Source organism: Pristiophorus japonicus, chromosome 4 (assembly GCF_044704955.1).
Source record: "Pristiophorus japonicus isolate sPriJap1 chromosome 4, sPriJap1.hap1, whole genome shotgun sequence".
Classification (NCBI taxonomy): Eukaryota; Metazoa; Chordata; class Chondrichthyes; family Pristiophoridae; genus Pristiophorus; species Pristiophorus japonicus.
The window spans coordinates 171067531-171077802 of record NC_091980.1 but is presented as its reverse complement, the minus strand read 5'-3'; the positions used below and the strand labels follow the sequence as shown (position 1 = coordinate 171077802).

The 10272-nt window shown below is 47.8% G+C and overlaps 1 long non-coding RNA gene across 1 annotated transcript; it reads right to left on the bottom strand.

The window, feature by feature from the left end:
• Window positions 1-2927: 2927 nt before the first annotated feature.
• LOC139262258 (uncharacterized) lies at window positions 2928-9700 on the bottom strand. The gene is made up of 2 exons (XR_011592932.1): window positions 9172-9700; window positions 2928-4299 (listed from the first exon to the last, which is right to left on the bottom strand). It is a non-coding gene; the product is annotated as an uncharacterized lncRNA (long non-coding RNA).
• Between the last annotated feature and the right edge of the window lie 572 nt (window positions 9701-10272).

Sequence of the window (10272 nt, the reverse complement as noted above, 5' to 3'; positions counted from 1 at the left end):
GATAACCTGTACCCGTTCCCTGTTCTCCTGCACCCAATCCTTTTTCCTCTAATCCAGCTCCCTATTCCCCTGTAACCACTCAATGTTCTCGTGTACCCGGTCCATATTCTCGTGTACCCACTTCCTGTTCTACTGTACATGTCCCGTGCTCCCCTGTACCGGCTCCGTGTTCCCTTGTACCCACTCCGTGTTTCCCCTGCACCGTTCGCCTGTACCAGCTCTGTGTTCTCCTGTAGACTCACCTTGTTTCCCTCTTCCTGCTCCATGTTCACCTGTACCCACGTCATGTTCCTCTGTACCCACGTCATGTTCCCCTGTACCCACGTCATGTTCCCCTGTACCCACGTCATGTTCCCCTGTACCCGCTGTTTTCCCCCTGCCACGCGTTCCCCTGTTCCGCGGTCCTCCTGCTCCGTGTTCCCCTGTACCCGCTCCGATTTCCCCTGTACCCGCACCATGTTCCCCTGTACCAGCTCCCCATTCCCCTGTACCAGCTCCCTGTTCCACTGTACTCGCTCCATGTTGCACTGTACTCATTCCGTGTTCCCCTGTACCTGCTCCCTGCTCCCCTGAACCCGCTCGCTGCTCCTGTGTACCCGCTCTGTGTCCCCCTTTACCCGCTCCGTGTAACCATCTAACCACTCCGTGTTCCCCTCTACCCGCTCCGTGTATCCCTCTACCCGCTCCGTGTTCCCCTTTACCCGCTTCATGTTCCCTTGTTCCGTGTTCCCCCTGCTCCGTGTTCCCCTGTCCCCTCTCCGTGCTACCCTGTACCTGTTCCCTGTTCCCCTGTACCTGTTCCTGTTCCCCTGTACTCGCTGCCTGTTCACCTGTATGAGCTCCCTTTTACCCTGTTGCGTGACGCCGATTCCGTGTTCCCCCATAGACGCTCTCTTTTCCCCTGTACCTGCTCCCTGTTCCGCTGTACCGGCTCCCTGATGCCCTGTACCCGCTCCCTCATACACTGTACCCGTTCCCTGTTCTCCTGCACCCACTCCTTTTTCCTCTAATCCAGCTCCCTATTCCCCTGTAACCACTCAATATTCTCGTGTACCCGGTCCATATTCTCGTGTACCCTCTTCCTGTTCTACTGTACACGTCCCGTGCTCCCCTGCACCGGCTCCGTGTTCCCTTGTACCCACTCCGTGTTTCCCGTGCACCGTTCGCCTGTACCCGCTCTGTGTTCTCCTGTAGACTCACCTTGTTTCCCTCTTCCTGCTCCATGTTCACCTGTACCCACATCATATTCCGCTGTACCCACGTCATGTTCCCCTGTACCCACGTCATGTTCCCCTGTACCCACGTCATGTTCCCCTGTACCCACGTCATGTTCCCCTGTACACGCTGTTTTCCCCCTGCCACGCGTTCCACTGTTCCGCGGTCCTCCTGCTCCGTGTTCCCCTGTACTCGCTCCGTGTTCCCCTGTACCCGCACTGCGCTACCCTGTACCCACTCCCTGTTTCTCTGTACCCGCTCCGTGTTCCCCTGTTCCGTGTTCCCCTGAACACGCTCCATGTTCCAATGTTCCGTGTTCCCCCTGCTCAGTGTTCCATTGTACCCGCTCTGTGTTCCCCTGTACTTGATCCCTATTCCCCTGTACCTGCTCTGTGTTCCCCTGTACCCGCTCCATGTTCCCCTGTACCTGCTACCTGTTCCTCTGTACCCGCTCCGTGTTCCCCTGTACCCGCTCCTTGTTCCTCTGTATGCGCTCCCTGTTCCCATGTACACGCTCCGTGTCCCCCGTATCTGCTCCGTGTTCCCCTGTACCCACTCCGTGTTCCCCTGTACCCGCTCCTTGTTCCCCTTTACCCAACCCGTGTTCCCCTCTAACCGCTCTGTGTTCCCCTGTTCCGTGTTCCCCTATACCCATTCCTATTCCACTGTACCCGCTCCCTATTCCTCTGTACCTGCTCCATGTTCCCCTGTACCTGCTCCGTGTTCCCCTGTACCCGCTCCCTGTTCCCCTGTACCCGCTCCCTGTTCCTCTGTACCTGCTCTGTATTCCCCTGTACCCGCTCCCTGTTCCCCTGTACCCGCTCCGTTTTCCGCTGTACACGCTCCGTGTTTCCTGCACAAGCTCCTTGTTCCACTGTTCTGTGTTCCCCCTGCTCCGTGTTTCTCTGTACTCGTTCTATTGTCCCCTGTACACACTCCATGTTCCCCAGTACCCCCTCGATGTTCCCCTGTAACAACATCTTCTTCCCCTGTACCTGATCTGTGTTCCCCTGTACACGTTCCGTGATGCCCTGTACCTGTTCCGTGTTCCCCTGTAGCCGCTCCCTGTTCCCCTGTACACGCTCCGTGTTGCCCTGTACCCGCTCCGTGTTCCCTGGTACCTGCACCGCGTTCCCCTGTACCTGCTCCGTGTTACCTTGCACCCGCTCTGTGCTCCCCTGTACCCGCTCCGTTTTCCCCTGCACATGCTCCTTGTTCCCCTGTTCTGTGTTCCCCCTGCTCCGTGTTCTTCTGTACCCGTTCTCTGCTTCCCTGTACACACTCCGTGTTCCCCTGTACCCACTCCCTGTTCCTCTGCTCCTGTTCCCCGTTCCCCTGTACCCACTCTAGGTCCTCATGTACTCGCTCCGTATTCCCATGTACCCGCTCCGTGTTCTCATGTACCTGCTTCCTCTTCCCTTGTACATGCACCGTGCTCCCCTGTACAGGTTTCATGGTCCCCCCCTGCACCCTGTTCACTTGTACCCGCTCTGTGTTCCCCCTGTTCTGTGTTCCTCCTGCTCCGAGTACCCCCTGTTCCGAGTACCCCCTGTTCCGTGTTCCCTCTGCAGCGTGTTCCCCTGTACGCACCGTGTTCCCCAGTACGCGCTTCATGTTCACCTGTACCCGCTGCGTGTTCCCCTGCACCTGCTCCCTGTTCCCCTGTTCCTGCTTGTCGAGGAAATTTAGCTTAAATTAACTCAGGCGGAGACTTTCAGAATTTGCTTCGAGAGAAGTTTATTACTAAAGCTAACAAGATATCTTGGAGAGCTTGCTTGGACCGTACCAAGGCAAAAACTCTGCCGTACAGGCAAATTGTCCCTATCTTTATACAGAAATTGAATACAGAAATATAAAAGGAATCTTATTCATTAGTCCCGCGAGTACAAAGGTCGTCTCGGGAGGTACACGCTCTCTCTTTCCTTGCATAGTTTCTCTCTGTTCACAGTCTGATAAGAAAAGGCAAAAGGAGACTCCCTTTTAATACCAGATGGTCACCTAGTTGCATCTCTAAGTTTCAAGTCTAAAAAAGCGTGGCTATTTTTCTAGTCCTATTATTTCTTTAAGCATAGCAAAAACAGAATTTAACCCTTCCCTTTTCCATAAGCCATAGATTCATAGATTCTTTCTTCCACAATTCCCTCCTTGTTGATCTTTTTATTTTTTAGATCAACACAATTTCCTATATTCTCTTCTTGAGCAAAAGGGGGTTTATTACTTGACTAATTACATTTTTTTTTAAATTTTATCCACATTCCGCAAAGGATTATTAATGATACAAGCATAACGAGACCTACGATTACTATGGGGTGTATAGCAAGCTTCAGTACTGCTGTAGCTTTTGGGGACCATCCGGTAAACACATCCCACCAGTGGTGTACTGTCAAAGAGGTGACTTCGTCTGCGATTCTTACTAGTTGCCCCTTCTTGTAACTCATTTCGACTCTAAATTGGTGGATGTCTCTGCCTTGCTTTGACAGAGCTTCCTCAATTTTCTTGTCATTCCGTGTCAAATTGTGCAGTCTGGTCAAATTAATTACAGGGGGTAAGGGTTCAATCTTGTGCATAGACAGATATTTTTCTACATTTTTCCACTGCCCAAAGGTATAAGTTCTTTTTACTTCAGGATCATACAGGGTGTAGACTCTTCTTACGCATTTATTAATGGGGGGTTTATACAAACTTTGTTAGCTTTAATTCCCATTTACATACTCCAATGGAGTGCTGCAGTGAGCATGGTTCGTGTATGACGGTCTGATAGGGACATACCATTCCGAATGGCCACCTAGTACATCCCCTCTGGTGATGTGTCATATTCTTCTCATCGACCCAATCTCCTTTAAATTTTGGGCAACATTTTCAAGTCCAAATATTTAATACAAGAGCAGGTACAGTTCTTCAGCTAGAAGATGGCTGTTTTCTTAGTCGGGCGACCGTAGTACGTCCTGGTTCAATGCCTTTTCCTTCGGCTGTAATTCGTCGGGGAAATAATATTTACAGCGGGTTGCATGCACCCAGTTCGAGTGCTTTTCTAACTTCAAAGCGGTTCTTGTTGTGAGAATTATCTGATACGGTCCTTTCCACCTAGGAGAAAAGGATTCTTTATTTAATGTTTTTACTAACACTTGATCTCCAGGTCTGAAAGGGTGCATATTTCCTTCCGACGGGGGCACCTGTGTCTGCTTTATTTGTTCATGCAGACTTCTTGCTATTTCACACATGGCCTGAGCATACTTTAGTGATTTTTCATCATTCCAAATTAATGCTATTTTTTCGTCTGCCAGTGGTGGTTTTACGCCAGTAGGCATTGGTCTTCCCAATAAGGCTTCATGTGGTGTTAAATCAGTGTTTCGGTTTTTCTGGTTTCTCATTGTATACAATACTAATGGTAAGGCTTCTGGCCACTTTAGTCCAGTCTCCTGACATACCTTGGTAAGGATAGATTTTATTATCCCATTTACTCTTTCTACCATTCCCGAGGACTGTGGCTGATATGGTATATGTAACTTCCACTGGAACCCTAACGCTTCTGCAAGGTTCTGCACTATTTTTCCGGTGAAGTGGGTTCCCCTGTCACTGTTGATTCCCATAGGTATCCCATATCTTGGTACTATTTCTTTAAATAGAATTTTTACTACTGTTCGGGCATCGTCTTTCCTAGTGGCGTACGCTTCTACCCTCCTTGTGAACATATCTACTATGACTAATAGATACTTAAGACCTGATACTGGAGGCATGTGGACAAAGTCAATTTGCAAATTTTCAAAGGGCATACTTGGCTGGGGTAGATGATCATATCCAGCAGGTGTTTTACCTCTGTTATTTTGTTGACAAATTTGGCATGTTCTAGCAACTTTCTCAATTACTACTGTTATTCCTGGTGCATACCACTGTGCATTAATAGCATGTATCATCCCTCCTTTGCCCATGTGAGCCTGACCGTGTGCTAGGCGAGACAGGGGCAAAAATAGAGATCTAGGGCAAACAGTTCGCCCATCAGGGTGACACCAGATGTCGTTTTTTTTAAAAACAACCCTGGTTTTCCCAAGTTCTTCCTTCCTGCATGGTAACTTGTTGTTGGACTGTTTTAAGTTGTTGGATGTCAAGTACCTGTGGAGGGGAAACTGAGACTGCTTGAAGGCAGTCTGCCTGTGCTGAAGCGGCCTGTTTGGCTGCCTCGTCAGCCCTCCTATTTCCTACTGATACTTCATCCTCACCGGTTGTGTGAGCTGCACATTTGATAACGGCTACCTTACTTGGCAACTGAATGGCGTCTAATAGATTAAGCACCAGTTGAGAGTGCTTAATATGCTTTCCACCAGAGGTGATAAAGCCTCTGTTATTTCCACAGTTGTCCAAAATCATGGGCCACACCGAATGTATATCTAGAATCAGTATAGATATTAGCAGTATGATCTTTAGCTATTATACAAGCTCTAGTGAGAGCAAACAATTCAGCAGCCTGAGCCGAGGTTCCGGGAGGCAGGGCGAATGCTTCAACAGTTTCGTAGGGATTTACAATAGCATAGCCTGCCAAAAACAAATCATCCGACGGCCTATGTGATGATCCATCCGTATAGAGAATAAGATCAGGATTGTCCATGGGCTCTGTGAGCAAATCTGGTCTTGGTAAGGTGGCCACTTCCACCGTTAACAGACAATCATGCTGGTCTGGATCCTCTACTTCTTTAGTAGGAAGAAAGGTGGCTGGGTTCACTGCACGTCGAAAGGTGTAGTTAGGGTGTGACAGCAGTAATACTTCATAACCTGTTCTTCGAGATGCTGTAAAGTGTTGTGTGGCAGCTAAATTCAAAAGTAATAACACAGCATGGGCTGTAATGACAGTACATGGATGATCCAAAACAATGGCTTTCTTTAACTGTTTAAATGCCTCCTCTCTCTCTGGGCACCACTCCACCTTGGGTGGGGCATTATTCAGGGCAGCTGATCTTAGGACCGCATCCCATTCTCGATTGTCTGAATTCTTTCTGGTCCTAGCTGCCGCTGCCCTTGAGATATGTGAAAACCCAGGTACTGGACTTGAGTCTGACAAAATTGTAACTTTTGTAACGACACTCGGTGCCCTCTTTCACATGGGTGCTGTAACAGTTTCAGGGAATCTTGCATGCACCTGTATCCGTGGCTAGAAGCCACAAGCAAATCGTCCGCATACTGCAGCAGTACAGACTGGTCTGATAATGAACAGTCTTCAAGGTCTCTTTTTACTGCTGCTGCATATACTGCGGGGCTTTCGGTGTATCCTTGGGGCAACCTGGTCCATGTGTACTGCTGCTTCTTGTGGGTGAAAGCAAACAGATACTGACTCTCTTGATTTAACGGGATAGAGAAAAAAGCTGAACACAGGTCTATTACAGTAAAGACAGTTGCTGTTGGTGGTATAGCAGATAGTATAATGTTGGTGTCCGGTACCACAGGGGTGATAGCGACTACTATCTTATTAATAGCTCTCAGATCTTGCACAAATCTCCATTCATTCGGCCTATTAACCTTTGGTATGGGCAGTATCGGAGTGTTACACGGGCTCTGTGTCTTTTCTAAAACTCCTTGTTCCAACAATGCAGAAATGACTGGCTCTATCCCATTTTCTGCCTCTGGAGGCATTCTGTACTGCCTAATGCTTGGTAACACGGCGTTCTTTATCAATTGTACCCGATGGGGTACTGCAGAATGTACTTGCCCAACATGATTCTTATGCTTTGCCCAAAGTTCAGAAGACACTTGATTCAATGCCATTGGCAGCTTAGGGCTCGGTTGTTCCGGGGGTTGCTGTTTTTCAAAAGTGGAGGCATGATTTTTACCTTTCCACTGGAGAATCCCCCTGTTGTGGGTGATAAAGTCTATCTGAACATTTTGCAATTTTATTACTGCCCAAGGTTGATAGCCGTGTTGCTGTTTTTCTCTTTCTATTCCTACAATCATCGGAACCATATCTTTAGGTTTCGCTGGCGGTTTTACAGCCAAGGTCAGATGAGGTGTCGAGTTCGCTTCTCTATACCGCTGTTGCTGTAAGGGTGTCAAATCGATGGCTACCCCCAATCCTTCTGGTCCAAAATAAATGGGGCGTAGCTTCTACTGTTTCTTCTCTATTTAAAAAGGATTGTACCAAACACTGGTAAGTTTCAGCTTTTTGTCGAGTGTACCAGGCTGTACATTGAAGTTGAACTGCCTCAAAGCTTGTCAAAATTAAATACATCAATTCTTCAGTATTAGAGTCAAATTTAGCTTTTAAGTTTTGTATAACTTCATGTATCAAGGGGGAATAGTAGTTGCCAATCAATTGCCAACAATAGAGGGCAGCCTTTTCTTTGTTATCCTCCCTTTTCTCTTTTTTAATCCCATTAAAGAACTGATGAATATTATTTGGAGGGAGCTCCATGTACATTCCTTCCTTTGTGCAATAAATTGTGGCTCCTAGTTTGCACAAAGTCTGTCTTCCCGATAAAGTTGTTTTAGAGACTATCAAAGTCTCATCATTAACGGATTGTCCTTCAATTATCAATTTGGTAGGTTCAGATAAAAATTCTTTCATGGGGATACCGGCCACACCCATACTTAAGACGGTGGTGTTGCTGACAGGTAATCCCACAGAGGATGGTACAGAAGACATAGTAGCACCGGTATCCACCAGGAACTTCACATAAGTGTCTCCTACTTTTACTACTGCCAGAGGGTTTTCTTCTATGTCTGCCGATAAGCGGAGGGCTGGCGCCTGTACCACTAAGCCTCCGGGGCATCCCTATGCTGATTATACTGTGCCTGTCCTCGTCCCTTTTGCTGATTTACTGACCTGCTGTTTTAGCCTTATTTTCCTTATAGGTAAATAGTCCCTCTCTATCCATGTTAGCCAGTACTGTAACTGTCTCTTTCCAACTTTTTCCTTGCCAGTCCAAAATCCTTATTTTGTATGTTCTTGCTTGTTGTGGCAACATACAATTTAACAAGGTTTGCACTGCCAAAGGTTCATTTTGATCCATTGGTATTCCTGCATGCTCGTCCCAACTATTTTTTCATCTGCCTGCAAAATCTATTCTTCTGCTTTCTGCAAGCAGCGGGTGACTTCCCCTATATCTCCATGCTTTTTAGCTCCCTTTAATAAATGGTACAGGTTTGCTCAAGCCAGTTGTGAAAGGCTACTGGCTTCTTAACAGGATTAGGGGCAGCTAATATCATATCCCGAGCTTCCCCCGGTGTCCAGGGCTTTAGGACAGCCGTTGTTCTGATCATTACACGGGGGCTTGTGTCGTGGGGGTAGTGGAGGAATCGGCCTGTCTTATCCAGCTGAGCGGCCACTATTTCTATAATCTCCTGCCAATCATCCGGCTTGGTGGTTGGAAGACGGGGATATAAGCCGACAGGGGAAGCGGTCAAAACCGGGGCACTCGGGGGGGCTGTAAGAGGGAGGGGGCTTCTCCTTACCCTCCTCCTCTTTCTTTTTATTTTTAGGGGCTGGTGCCTCTTTGCCACCTCTGTCCATTTTTTAAAACAATTCTCCATATAATCTTTATCCCAACTGGGGTTCCCTGTCCCATTTTTGGTGGTCTGTCTCCATTCCTCAATTAAGGACAATTTAAAACTTCCTCCATATGGCCAATCCCCATCAGACCAACCGTACAAATCACTACTAAACATTACCGCGTATCTGTCGTCTGCTGTTTCTTTAATTACAGTGTCCGCCGGTGAGCCGGGCGGCACAATGGGATCTCCTACCTTCTCTCGTTGCTTTACTACCTTACGGATTCTTTTCTCAGTCTTAGGATGTACTTTCATTCTTTCAGTTGAGAGGTCGTCCTTCTTTCCTTTTCTAGGAACTGGGCGCGAGCGCCCTGCTCGACTAGAGCCGTTTCCCATTCTACCGGGTGCAACGTCTCGCGATCTTTTCTGAAATGAGAGTTCGGACAATCCTACAAAATATACAATAATTTACAAAGCGCTCACCGGTGTTCTCTCTTCCGCTCAGCTCGGGGTCTCCTTTTGCCTTCTTGTTATTTTAGCTTCTTAGCGATAGCTACCTTATGCCTCACCCTCTCGGGGATCTCGGCGGCCCGTCCCCCTTTCAGCTAGGACAGCTTAGGCACCTTCCTCCTTTCAGCTAGGAAGGTCCTTAAAAATTCCTCTTTTCTTTAGAATCTGTCGAGGAAATATTCCTCTTTTCTCTTTAAAAGTTAAATTTAGTTCTTTTGGATCTCGTTTTTTTTAGAGATCCTGCCGGACTACGCCAGAATCTGTCGAGGAAATTTAGCTTAAATTAACTCAGGCGGAGACTTTCAGAATTTGCTTCGAGAGAAGTTTATTACTAAAGCTAACAAGATATCTTGGAGAGCTTGCTTGGACCGTACCAAGGCAAAAACTCTGCCGTACAGGCAAATTGTCCCTATCTTTATACAGAAATTGAATACAGAAATATAAAAGGAATCTTATTCATTAGTCCCGCGAGTACAAAGGTCGTCTCGGGAGGTACACGCTCTATCTTTCCTTGCATAGTTTCTCTCTGTTCACAGTCTGATAAGAAAAGGCAAAAGGAGACTCCCTTTTAATACCAGATGGTCACCTAGTTGCATCTCTAAGTTTCAAGTCTACAAAAGCGTGGCTATTTTTCTAGTCCTATTATTTCTTTAAGCATAGCAAAAACAGAATTTAACCCTTCCCTTTTCCATAAGCCATAGATTCATAGATTCTTTCTTCCACACTGCTCCCTGTTCCCCTGTACCTGCTCCCTGTTCCCCTGTTCCTGCTCCCTGATCCCCTTTACCCGTTCCGTGTTCCGTTGTACTCGCTCCGTGATCCCCTGGACCCGCTCCGTGTTCCCCTGCACCCGCTCTCTGTTCCCCTGTTCCTGCTCCCTGTTCCCCTGTCCCTGTTCCCTGATCCCCTGTACCAGTTCCATGTTCCGTTGTACTCGCTCCATGTTCCCATGTACCCGCTCCGTGTTCCCGTCTACTCATTCTGTGTTCCCCTGTGCCCGCTCCGTGTTCCCCTGTACCGGCTCCCTGTCCTCTTTATCCGCTCCCTGTTCCTCTGTACCCGCTATCTGTTCCC